A 14,112-nucleotide genomic window follows, 5' to 3' on the forward strand; every position below is an offset into this window, starting at 1 on the left:
TAAGACAACACATTTAATTTGTCATTCGACTTTTTCTAAACATATGGTGTGTACATAAATAGAATTGTTTCGCCAAAAAATCTATTCATAGATTTGCTTTCCTAAGCAAAATGGCACTCCACATAGCATAATCTCACAAAAAAGTAATAATGTAGAGGGATCATGCCTTATGTCACTTACGTAAACTGGTCAATCAGATGAGTGCAGGATTCTCTACCCAGATGCTGAGTTCCACAGTCAGACTGGAGTGGATTAGCTGAGAATGCATTATATAGTCTAGTATAGACTACGTCATGCTATGACCTCTGAACTTGACTTACTAAGCCTCAATGCTAACTGAAGTGTTTAATCAGTCTGGTCATTTCTGTTCTTATCTGATGGGTTCATTCAGAGATGTTTATTACCTGTTGTGGTAGACTTGACTATTTTATCAACTTTTTAGGACACAACTATTATGAAATTTGTATCATTGCTTGATACAAGTTATAAACTGCTATATCATGAGTTGAGCCTAACAGGACAGCTCTGTGTTATAAATAACAAGTGTTTGATTGCATCCAACAAAGTCCTATAGAAGTTTTCAGAATGTCACGTATTTATGTGTATCTGTTTTACTGGCATTGTAATTATCAACAATAGGATGTTTTTTATTACATACCAGAAAACAAAAAAGGAAAATGAAAAAAGAAATGTTGAACAGATGTGTTTTAAAAGTCAGTTATCAAAAAGTATTGCTGAAGAGTCGGGATAGTTAATTGAAGGTTGTAGCAAGAGAAAGTTCATAAACTGAACTATATAATGGTGGATGTAGTATGTTTGTGTCACTGTAATATTTGTCACTATACAGTTTGTGTCACTGAATAGAAACAATGTTTGTCACATGTATGGAAAGATAAATACAAATATTAAGGGTATAGTTTATGCAGGGTTTTGTAACCTGTAACACAAATGCAGACATGAGCAAGTTTGGGATAAGGCAATACGCTTGAAGATTTTAGGATATGATTGGTGGAGGTGTGGTAAGCTGGAATAGGTGATCTGTAGTAGACAAGTCTTAATTAGCAAGGATAGGCAATCTCAGACTTTTTTAAACTTTGTGGACCTACTTTTGAGAGATTTGGATGTCTATGTTTAGGTATTATTTAACCATTTATAAAATAGAATAGGAGAAAACAAGTTACCTAGTAGCCAAAAGCTATAAAATACAATTTCATAAGGAATAATATTGTGCTAAAGTTGTTTTGATAGGTCTGGTAATGCAGTAAGACACTAACAATGAAGAGGTCTTTCTATCCCGTCTAAAGCACACCAAGCCCAGAAAAAATAATAACTGCATCGGGTATCTTGGAAAACTCTATTAGATGCAAACACTAACTCAGTCGGATTAGAAAAACATTGTTTTGAGTTTTTAACTATACAGTGAAAAGTCACAAACAAAAAACAGACTAGAGTGGTGACAGAAAGTATTTACCCGCCTCAAACCTCGCAGGCCATTTTAGACAAATTTGTTGCGGTAGTCATGCAGTGGGATTAAACCATGACAAATCATACATTGTTTAAAAGGAAGTTATCTGTAGATCTTGTTGACACTATCAGTAATGAGATTAGTGTTAATCAGGGATCAATAATCAATTTTAAACCAATCATGTCAATCAGAGCGCATTAACTCATTTTATAAAGATGAGGTTTTCAATTTTAAATGGGTTATCATGACAAAAATGGAGAGGCTGTTGGACAGCTAAAGCAGCTATGGCCAAATGATTTTGGCCATGATCCACTACAGCCAAATCTGGCAAATTTAAGATCCTCAACGAGCTGAAGATGTGCATGTTTCTTTTTTACTAAACAAACGCATGCAATTATTTGTGTATATCTTAAAACAAAGTGTCAAATACCATTTAAAAAGTTTTCATTTACATACATATCTGACACAACCAAATTACAGATTACTTTAATGTGCCAGATTTACAGCCAAATCTGACACATTAAAAATTCACAATGACCTGAAAGTGCACATTTTTCTTTTTTACCATACATAAATTTGCAACTGTTTGTGTATATCTTAAACAAGGGGTCAGATATGATGTTTAAAAGCTTTGTTTATATACATAATTTGACTAAAAACCACTGAATGAATGTGCTGTAATAAATATGTCTGATATCAGTGAGAAAAATGATGAGTGGGCTTTGATTCCACAATACTATCAAAACGTGGTTTTCTGCTACTGATAGCAACTCTTACAAGTTCATTAAAATGAGTATTTGTAAATCATTTTCTTTGATCATTTTTTACAAAATTTATGGCTGAAAACAATGATCTATACATAGGTAAGTGGAGGCAAAGCTAATAAGTAGTCTTCCAGCTAAACTAGTAGTTATTGGGTACTTTTCTAAGCTTTCAGGTGATGACAAAATAAATGATCTGAAAAAACTTACCAAAAAAAATTTTTAAACCATATTTTAAAATGAATACTTCAAATTTCTTTTTTACAACCAACTTGAAAGATTCACCGAAAATGCTAGAAATATTTGGCTCCGGATCTAAATTCGCCATTTGGCCATCACTGAGCTAGAGATTCCGGAACTCATTCTTATGTCAACATCGACCATGGATTGGAAAAGTGTCAACGAAGTTATCCTTCACCTGCATACGATGGACAATCTGAGCAATAGAAAAATGGCTGTAAACCGTAACTGTTGCGAGAGGTAAACCCGTCCAACCTACATTTTAGTAGCTCAAACTATGCCTGTGATCTGGGCTTGGCTATTTTTTAAATTTGTAAACAGTTCATAGGTTCAGCAAAGCCTATTTGATGACAAGTTTTCCCCTAAAGTTGTGACCATTTTTCCTTCTTCTTGAGCTCACTGCATCCTGGGATAATCTGGGCTACTACACCCTGAAACCAAACAAACATTGCCTTTTAGCCATGCCTACTGTTTCACACCATCCTGACTTCTTCCAGAGATCTATCTGATTAATCTACCTTTTTTATTATACTATCCATTGATCTCTTCTGTAATACGACCTTCAACATTGTCAACTCACTTGAGTATTGCGGTATGTTTACACCATTCCGTGGTAACCAAGTATTCTTCTGATATTAGAGACTGCTTATTTATCTGAATAATTAAATCACAGTAATACAGAGTTCTATTTAAACAAAAGTATTTGGAATATAATTTTAATCCACATTACCAAAATTGAGTGATTATATTATTTGGAAGGTACTATTTTATATAAAGAAGGCTTTATTTAAATGTTTTATTATAATAAGTATGAGGCTGCATAATTATAGAACATAGATCTAATTCAATTTAAGACTCCATGTATCATTTGATAGAGTAAAGATTTCAGACACAAGCGAAGACTGAATAATGGAAAAGATTTCACTTTCCAAAAATGATTGATAATAAATTTTGTGAGACATCAAGTAATAAAATAGAGCGTTGAATAGATTTTTTGCTTCAGTAAAAAATATTATTTTTTTGAAAGAGCAACAAGGATGAATATGACTAAAGATTGTTGCATATTTTCCTGTTACAGTTGCTGAAGATAAACTTGCACAACATTTTAGTAAATTCTATCAGAAGGTATCGTTATTTTTCTAAATAACGATATTTTTCTAAGGTTTAAATGCTCAGATCAAGCAAAAATGATATTAAGGTGTTGATAGTCAAGACGTGACTGACAGCTTAGAAAAGGGTAACGCTGCAATTTGAGCTCAATGACCGATATCGACTATTGCAACGATAGCAACTAGTAACATCTATTTGCACGTGTTATTATTCTGAGAGTTTCAACCATTAGCAAGTTTGTTGATTTTAATTGTGAAACATCCTGACAGTCAGATCACGTTAAACACCAAAAATAATCACAAATGATAAAAGAATACTGATACTTTAACATACAATCTACTGAAACTTTATGTAAGTTTATTTTTCAACTTACATACATACATACTTTGCCGCTTGTAACTGTAGTTTGAATTGAAAGAAACAACAACTCCAAACTGGCTTTCAGGATAGTGAATATTTATTTTAGTTCTACAGTGGTCATAAAGATGTGAGATTGTTACAAGGTTAAAAGGTTGTTAATAAACACTGCAAAATACGACAAAAAACTCTTTAAGCGGATGTAAATACTGAGCTTGGCAAAAACAGGATTTGCATCAGTTTACACCGATTTTGCAATAATAATAATAATAATAATAATAACGCGCAAAATCTCATATTTGCACATCTGAGGTGCGCAAAAACCCAATTGTCACTACAACAAGATTTTTACAAACCAGTAAAATGTGAAAACGCACATAACAAGGCAGAATTAAAACAGCTTTCCTTATACTTAGCGGTGGTTTTAATTTGTTGTCACTTTAACAGCAGTTTGGAGTAACACAATGTATGTTTTGGAGTAACATAACGTATGCCTAACGTCAGATGAAAGTATATAAAGCAGGCAATGTAACCATCTTTTCATTTTATTATGTCTAAAAATGTCCTTGAAACTAAAGTAAACTGTTTAAAGTGCTGTTAATTCATAGTAATTATAATAATTCATTATATTTATTTAGTTAAGTCAGTCTAATTGATTTACAATATTTACATTTTGTAGCAGGTAAACTATTAAACAAAGCTGAGCTTGCGGTCTGTCGTTCCACTTTAATTGCCTCTTTGCATCTCAAGGCTATATTATTACAGAATAACAGATATTGTAGATTGTTGAAGTTTGCAAAAATCAGATAATGGCAGACTGTGTAACATAAGGCTCTACACAGAGAGAAATTTTGAAGGAATTTTAAATCATTATTAAATCTAAATTCAGGGTGACAAAACTGTACTCAAAATTGATTTAATTTGCATTTAATAATGATTCACCTATGCCAACGCATACTGTGGCTATTAAATCATATTATGATTGATAGCTGAGCTTTTGTACAGCTTTGCTAGTGCCTTTTCAATCATATAATGATTGATGGTTGAGCTTTTGTACAGCTTTGCTAGTGCTTGTTCAATCATATAATGATTGAAAGTTGAGCTTTTTGTACAGGTATGCTAGTGCTTTTTCAATCATATTATGATTGATAATTGAGCTAATGTACAGGTATGCTAGGGTATCTATAGCTTTGAGCGTAAATAAACTTGTATAATCTGTAGTAAAACTTACAAAAAATGTTAGTAAATTTTATTGGAAGGTATCGATGCTTTTTAACATATTTCTGATTGTTTTTGATGTTTGAGGTGATCTGACTGCTAGAATGTTTCAAAATTAAAATCGATCAATTTTGTCACAGTTAAAATGTTCCCGTAATGCTGCAACTTAAACGCACTAGCCGATATCAATAACGAAACAGACAAGTCATGACAAGTTGACGCAGCATATTTCGCGCAGAGTCATAAATAAACTTACTTCAAGAAAAGATTATAAAGATGACTTCAAGAAATAATATATAGATATAGAATATATGCAGTGTCATCGTTTCACGCATACAATAGATTGCGTGGATCCGTGATCCTATACATCCGTGATCCCCATGGCTTAATCTGCCGCTCTAATTATATGCACTATTCTACTACCAACTAGTAAAATGCGCTGCTACTACTCTCAGATGGGACAACAAAGTCAATAAGACATTTCACAATACAGACAGATGTTCTTCTTTGGTGAGCAGAAGTGAATATACAGAGTCAAGCATGTTATTAGTAATCACCGATGACACAACAAGCAACGGCACATGTCATATTACTTATAGACTTATTTCAATAGATTGCTTATTGACATAATTATAGCGAAGCCTCAATTTTCTGACGTAAAATGATCAACAGTGGTGGATTTTTACATTGTGGTGGGGTTAGTGTAGTTAGAGCTTCAAGATTTCCAAAAATCATCAACAGATTCGATATTGTAAATTTGCATTATCGAATCGCAATATATCGCGAATCGTCTATTTATAGACGATTCGCAATAGATTCGTCTATTTATAGACGATTCGCAATATATCGCGGTATAATTATTATGTAGAAACAACTTGTGAGTTTTTGTCAAGATTTATTTGTGACTTAAAAAATTGAGCTTTTAAGCGTTTTTGAGTTTTTAAGAGCTTGTAATCACATTTCCACATATTTTGAACCTACAACACAACGGAGTAAGACGTAGTGAATCTTTTGATACCAAATAACTGTTATGTGAATTTTGTTGCAAGTCAACCTTTAAAAAAACTATTTTATGTTCATAATAATTAGAAAGATTTACTTCATGAGGATCATGCGTGTGGAAGGTCATGGAATAAGCTTAGCATAAGACTAGAAGGCCTTATTAATACTCTTCATTTTAGTTCCAGTATCGCTCACTCTAAACATCGTTAAGTGTGAGATAATTCGCCGTTACACAATTACATCATTTATACGATTGGCGATGCCTTTGTAACTGGTGGTGATTTTTATATGTCACCCTTCAATGCAGCCCCTAAGCTATTAAATTGCTGTATGGCAAAGATCTAATTGTAACGCGCCTTCACAGTGTAAAAATTTCTGGAAAACAACTTAATGATTCTTATCACTGTTTTTGGCTATTTGTGGTGAGTGCGCAACGCATTCAATACTAATTTTATTTGTCTAGTTTATCCGAGTAGTTGAGATTACTAAAGTGGGATAAGAAGGTATTAACCTTATCAATCGGATATAGTTTGCCATAATCTACTTTGACATTTAGTTAGCTGTAACAATATGACAGAATATTGCTTATGTAAACAGAAAGTTGAACATTTATCTTCGAAAGTATCACGACACGAATAGCAAAATGTCAAAAAGGACAGAGATGGCCATGATCATCTTCATAGCCATTTTGTTAAGAGCCATTTTGTTAAGAGCCATTTTGTTAAGAGAATAGCCTTATTTGATTCAATACAGTAATATTTTTGGATTAAGATTTTATTTCAAGGTTATAAATGTTAAAATTTTTGAGGTAATTGTTAAACTCAACACTGTAGTTCACTTTTAGAGTTAATTTCTTTAATGTTTTGAATAAACTGCTACTACTAACTATTGCTATAACAATAGCCGTATCAGTCTGCCTGAAGCATTGGTTGCAATTAGGGTACAAAGATTGCATCAGACACGATACAAACCCATGACATCCAACTTACCAGTTAAGCACACTGCTGCCTACACTAATTATTTGTACTCCATGAATTTGGAATTGTTGTGCACATACCTATTCTCTGTACCTTTTCAGAACACCTCATGACCTCTCATGGCACATTAGACTGCCATGGTACTAGGCTCTATAAAAATTGTGAACCCTTTTGACCTATGCTTTTAACCCTATGACCTACCATTTAACCCTATGACCTACCATTTAACCCTATGACCTACCCTTTAACCTTTTAAACCTATCTACCCTTAAACCCTTCTAACCTACCCTTTAACCTTTTAGACTCTATGCTTCTTTCTAAAGCTCAAATCCTAAGTATATCAATGGTATATTAATTGCTTTGTCTGTGTGTCGGTGTGTCTGTGTGTCTGTCTGTCCATCTGTCCATTTGTCTGAAGCCACGGTCAGAGGTTGGAATAAAAGATTTCTTCAGGCAGGGCTAGAACCTATGACATTCATTTTATCAGCTTAACACTCAAATTATTGGGCTGATCATTCACTATTCAATGAATCAGAGCATTTGTGCACATAGTTATTACACCTGATGGTTTCTTACTGCACACGACACTTTCAGAGTACAATAATACTGCCAGGGTACAATAATACTGTCAGGGTACAATAATACTGCCAGGGTACAATAATACTGTCAGGGTACAATAATACTGCCAGGGTACATGCACATAATTAGAATCTGAGGTTTGTGAAGAGAGTATTGTTTAATAAAAGTTACCAGTATTTTATATGATCTAACACCATAATATTCTCTCATCAAACCTCAATCAATTCCCTACAAACACGACGAATTGCGAACATCCTTTATCATTTAAAGATGAACTCACACTTGGTAGACTTGATCAAAAATTATCACTGTTAATATTTGCGATTGTTTTTTCATGTTCCAAGTGACCTGACTGCCACGATGTTTTAAGATTAAAACTGGCAAACTTGGTCAAGCTTAAAACGCTTGAAGAATACATGCGAATGATATTACTAGTTGCTATCATTGCTATAAAGTTGTGTTCAAGTTGCAGTATTACAAGTCTGTATTCTGTCAGTCTCTTTGCAGCTATATACGTAATAATCAAACTTTTGCTTGATACGTACCTTTTAATCACGATCGAGTTTTTGCCGATTCTAATATACACATTTTGGCCATCAGATCACCTCAAACAACAAAACAATCGCAAATGATAGAAAAATACTGATACCTTCTGATAGAATTTACTAAAATGCTGTGCAAATTAATCATCTAAAATAAACTCCACTTGTGATCAACATGATCCATCACCATAATGACAATGGCTGGCGAGTCCGGGTGTGGATTGTGTGACACATTTCTTGCAAGATTCAAATTTGAAATAATGACAAATCTATGAGAGTTAAACAACACGTGAACTTAGGAGAGCTTTACAAAACACTCTGTTTTTTTTTATAAAAACAGTACAGACAAAGCAATTGAAATTTAGGTGCATTTTGCATGATTCTTTATAAAGACTATTTTATATTTAGAAGCGTTAGTCAATAAAATGTTGCTATATAATCTTATTTCTTCAATTACAAGTAAAGGAATTATTATTATTATTATTATTAACTTTATTCAGTTTCTTTGATAATTTATTGTCAATAATTTTGTTATGTACCAAATTTTTTCCAAATTATGCCATACAAGAATTATAAAGAATCACTTAAGGTCAAAAGCTCATTTAAACAAAATACAAGGCAGCAGCATAGAATTAACCTAAATTACATTACAAGATCTAATTCAGAGATTAAACAGCTAGCTACTTAACTTCTTCAGTTGATGTGATAATTGTCAAGGTAACTTTGTTGTGTAAAATAATACGATCTAACAGTAAGTGTAACGATGATGACGTTCTGCCGAGTCAAAGTCGGCTGTTTTAGTTTTCAACACATTTTAGATCTGTAAATTAAGATAGTTATTAATCATAATGCAAGCCACCATGATTCACAGAATTCCAGTTATTAATTCTTAATGTGTCGCCTTTATGGTTACTTGTACTGCTTCTGATTATTTCTCACTGAGATCTTATTCTCTTTTGACTGAGTTGATCTATGGTTTTGACTGAGTTGTTCTATAGTTTTGACTGAGTTGCTCTATGGTTTCTACTGAGTTACTCTATGGTTTTGACTGAGTTTCTCTATGGTTTTGACTGAGTTGCTCTATAGTTTTAACTGAGTTACTCTATGGTTTTGACTGAGTTGCTGTATGATTTTGACTGAGTTGCTGTATGGTTTTGACTGAGTTGCTCTATGGTTTTGACCAAGTTGTTCTACGGTGTTCACCGAGTTGCTCTATAGTTTTGGCTGAGTTGCTCTGTGATTTTCACTAAAATTTTATATGGTTTTGACTGAGTTGCTTTATGGTTTTAACAGAGTTGCTCTATGGTTTTTACTGAGGTGCTATAGTTTGAAATTTTTGTAAAACCAAGAAGTTAACAGAGCTATTTGTTCTGGAAAGGCAGAAAAACAGGGTATATTACACAGTTTTAATTTAAAAAAAGGGTGTTTTTTCATACTAATAAAAAAACACATCCTTTGAGAGCAATGAACAACAGCGAAAAAACAGTCATTTGTAAAATATAGATATTGAAGAACAGTATTATGGTACCATTGGACTAAAAAAAACTTTAGTAAATTGTACAGTCATACAAAACAGTAAAAATATTTGAAGTTGCTCATTATAAAACATGTGTTGTTATATATTAGGGTAATATTAAAATAGAACCATCTGAGACTATAATAAAATATTATAATTATTTTAATAATAAACATTATAATAACTGACTTATTTTTTCAAAATCAACTTGCAGTAACCAATTTTAATACAGACTTGGAAACATCGCATGAATTACTTTTCGGTAGTGCGAGAACGTGAACGATTAATAAGTGGTAAAAACAGATGAGATGTTATGATAAACAAACTTATCTAACAACAGATTAAATGAGTTCTATATGCTCTATGATTCACTTGGAGCCAAGTGAATCATCGAGTTAAACATTTATAAACTAAGTGAATCATAGAGTTTTACATCTACATGTAAAACTCTATGATTCACTATGAGTCAGCTATGTGACCAAAGCAAACACATTTCCAACATACAATTTGTGCAAATGCTTAACTGCTTAGTAATTTTCAATATAAGACTTTTGAGACTTCTTGAAGCATTGCGATTTGGTTAGATGAAGGTGCAAAGGTTGGTATAAATTGAAAATTTATTGCAAGAAAATATAAAAACAACAAAAATGATAATAAAAAATAGGTCTGTGCAGATTTTACCAAAACTAATTTTAAACAAAATGATGCTAAGAGAGATGGAAGCAGTAATAGAGATACTTGTTATCTAACAACCAATTTTATCAAATATCCTTTGATAAAATTTACTAAAAACTCTGTGCAAGTTCACCTTCAACAAGAACATTTCAAAGGAAACAAACATCCTTATCATCAACAAACCTCCGGATTCAGCGCTTGTTGTGTGGCGAGTTAATTCCACCACGCGCATATCAGATAATGATAATGGGTTCGCCAATGATGTAAATCAGCTCGCGTTGGCAAGGCAACCATTTAATCCACCTGGTCAGAATCTGACTGCCTCGTCATAGCTGTGTTTCAGTAGACCCATTTGTTCAGTTACTTTCACTCACTTCATAGAGTTGACACACTTGTTTTGCTAACTCATGCTCTCTACATCAAAGGAGACACGGTCGACATCATTTATCGTCAAAAATTTGTCTGTCCTCGAGATCTTTGTTATGGTATGAAACTATTAGTAATAACGTAAGGAATACCGAGCTCATCCGGTTATTTGCCGCGGAATTAATAAGTACCATGGCAGTTATAAATGAGAAATTTCTGTTATTAAAATGGTTCGTTTCAATCCCCATTTTTCATTGCACGGATGATGTGGATTGGGAGTTGTGTGCACATTGAGTTATCATGTAATAGATGTTTCAATGGATATTCGTATGTTGCGGATTTACGATGGCACTTGGTTAAAAAAGATAAGAAATTCTATATCAGATGTCATAGCTGTGATGTCATAGCTGTGATATCATAGCTGTGCACCGCTGTTTTACTGAGCAGCACTCTTTCAAAATAGAATTGACCAAAGTGCGGAAAATGTTTGAAATGGAATCGCTTGCGAGGCATTTTCTTGCGCATCATTGGCAAGTGCTGCTTTTATCTTTGGCAAGCATGAACCATCCGATAGAAATTTTCCGGTAAGAAAACAGACTTGAATTGCAGGTTTTTGCTGTTTCCGTTTTGTGAATTAGCTTTCATTAATTGCGTAATAAAAACAGTGATCGTTGAATTAAAAAAAATTGATAAGTTTGGTTGCTTATCTTTTCTTGTTGCAAGTTTTTCCCTTTCTTATTGAGGGCATCTTCTGATTTTATTAATTATCTTAGTGGATCCTATCCTTAGCGGATTTACTCTTAGCCTTAGCACTCTACTCTATAGGTCAAGGAAAGTTCAAGGAAACCTTTTTTGCAAGAAATCGTTCTGTTGCTTTTTTAAAAGTAGTACAGATGTCTGAAGGATGGCTAATTTGTCTATATGATTAATGTTAGACATTAATCATATAAATAAATCATAAAACAATTAATCATAGGACATCTATATGTATATAATTATTAAAACATTAATCATATAGAATTTTCATCAATATGGCTAACATTTGTTAGAATTTCTTCGTCACTTCTTACCATGACAGCTACAAAAATTAAACTACTTCTACAGATCTCAGGCTGCAATCTTTCACTGTTTGACGACTCACGTCTGCTCATCTACGGTCCATGAATTCTAGCTTGAAAAACCCTAGCTTTGTATCAAAAAAGTTAAAAAAAGAATGCTTCCCAATATGCACTAGTGATGATACTTGTAGCCTTTCTTGATTGTAGGGTGCATGTTTCTAGCAAACACAGTCATTAGATGTTTAGAAAATAGTCTTTTTATAGGTAGTTTTCCATTGACTAAATCATGCCAGCAAGTTTGTAAACATTCAGAGATACCAGTAATTATGGAAAACCAAAATTTACCAATTCTAACAGATGGCAGTATCAGAGCCAAAGTAGGTTGACAAGGTGATAAACTATTGAGAGCATTTTTGACTATAGTCTATGTATTGTAAACTATAATCTATAGCCTATGTCACTATAGGCTATATAGATTATAAACTATAGATTAGAGACTATAGACTATAGATTATAGATTATAGACTATATATTGTAAACTATAGACCATAAACTATAGACTGCATCGTGCAGACTATAGTCTATAGACTTCAGTTTTTGGATTTTTTATTTTAGACTCAAAACTATAGACTATATACTATAGAGTATAGACCATAAACTTTAGACCATACGCTCTAGGTTATAAACTGTAGACAAAAGACTATAAACTATAAACTATAGACATTAGTTATGTTACTCCTGATTATAGTTGTTACAATACAAGCTGAGTGAAAAAGAGGTCTTTAGAGTAGCAGTCGTGTAACATTTTGTTCCTTTGCAAAAACGCTTGCCAAGCTTCTAGCATTTTTGTTTTTACGTTTTCACCAAATCATGTACTTTTGCATTTTTGAGGTTCACCAAGTACTGTAATAGCAAGAAAATTTTTCACGCTTCTAAGTATTTTGAAAACAATTTATTTTTGAAATAAATTTATGCCTAATTAGCTGATGATTGATTTGATATCTGATGCTTAGTGATGAGGGGGATATTAGTGAGAGTCGTATTCATCCAACTGATTACGTATGTTTGTCTTTGCTTTCATTGGTAGAAGATGTCATCACAACGAAACCCCACGCCTGCCAAAAAAGAAGGAACTCAAAATTGCTCGTGTTGAGCTTATCAACAACAACTCTCGCTTCTAGAGAGTAAAAAGATGATATTTAGATTAAGCATTTTTTGAAAAGATAACTACTTTCACTTCAAAATACTACTGCATTCCTTCCTTTTTTATCCTATTAACTGACAAAGTTATAGGTTCTATATTACCATAGGTCAGGGCTTTGATGATTCAAGTTATCATTTTGCTGCTGAGCTCGCTTTGTTCGTAGATTTGTTGGTTTGATTAGCTCGGCATGTATGACTCACCCGGTGATTCTAGTTGACATAACACTAATCTGTTTTTATTTAATATTGCCAATTGTTCTCAGAGCTGTGATTCATTTTCAAGCTTTTTGCAAAACTCAAATTTAACGAGAGCATTCTGAGTGGTAACCCAATGTGAAACTCATAAAGTTGACCTTGTAAAAACCTTTAGTAGATATTTATCAGAGAGTATCGGCATTTTATGTTTGAGGTGATCTGAATGTCATGATGCTTCAAGATTAAAATCAACAAAACTTGATCACAGTTAAAACGCTCCGATCAAGCGAAAGTGCGATTATGATGTCTATAGTTACAAAGAGATCGACAGAATAGAGACGCGTAATGCTGCAACCTGAACGTAATAGCTGATATTAGCTATAGCAATGATAGCAACTAGTGATGTCATTCCAACGTATCTTTTTTCTAAGCGCTTAAACTGCGATCAAATTTTGTTGATTTTAATCATAAAACATCCTGGCAATCAGATCACCTTAAACATCAAAAACAATTGCCAATGATAGTAAAATACTGTTACTTTCTGATAAAATATATTAAAGTTTTGTGTTAAGTTCATTTTTAAGAATTTGATAGGATTCTTTGAAAGCAAAATTTCTTCGACAACAAGAGTTTAATCTCTACCTGAAGTTTTGTTAAATTAGACTATGGCAACTGTTGTGCCAGAGCATTGGATAGAAGTCATATAAACTATTGTGTAAACCGGTATAGAATGTTGATATGGATCTAGATAACATGATAAAACAGTCAATTCTAAAAGACTTAGCTTTGAATCCATATACATGTATAGTACAGTTGACACTTGGCAATCCCAAAAAGCCAGCTATGTC

The 14,112-nt window shown here is 33.0% G+C and overlaps 1 protein-coding gene across 1 annotated transcript in view; it reads right to left on the reverse strand.

Moving 5' to 3' along the window:
• The window catches only part of LOC137404280 (aquaporin-5-like), a 53,748-nt gene that overhangs the window by 12,971 nt on the left and 26,665 nt on the right, over positions 1-14,112 (reverse strand). The window lies entirely within an intron of this gene.

The sequence above is a fragment of the Watersipora subatra genome, chromosome 9, assembly GCF_963576615.1.
Source record: "Watersipora subatra chromosome 9, tzWatSuba1.1, whole genome shotgun sequence".
Taxonomy (NCBI): Eukaryota; Metazoa; Bryozoa; class Gymnolaemata; order Cheilostomatida; family Watersiporidae; genus Watersipora; species Watersipora subatra.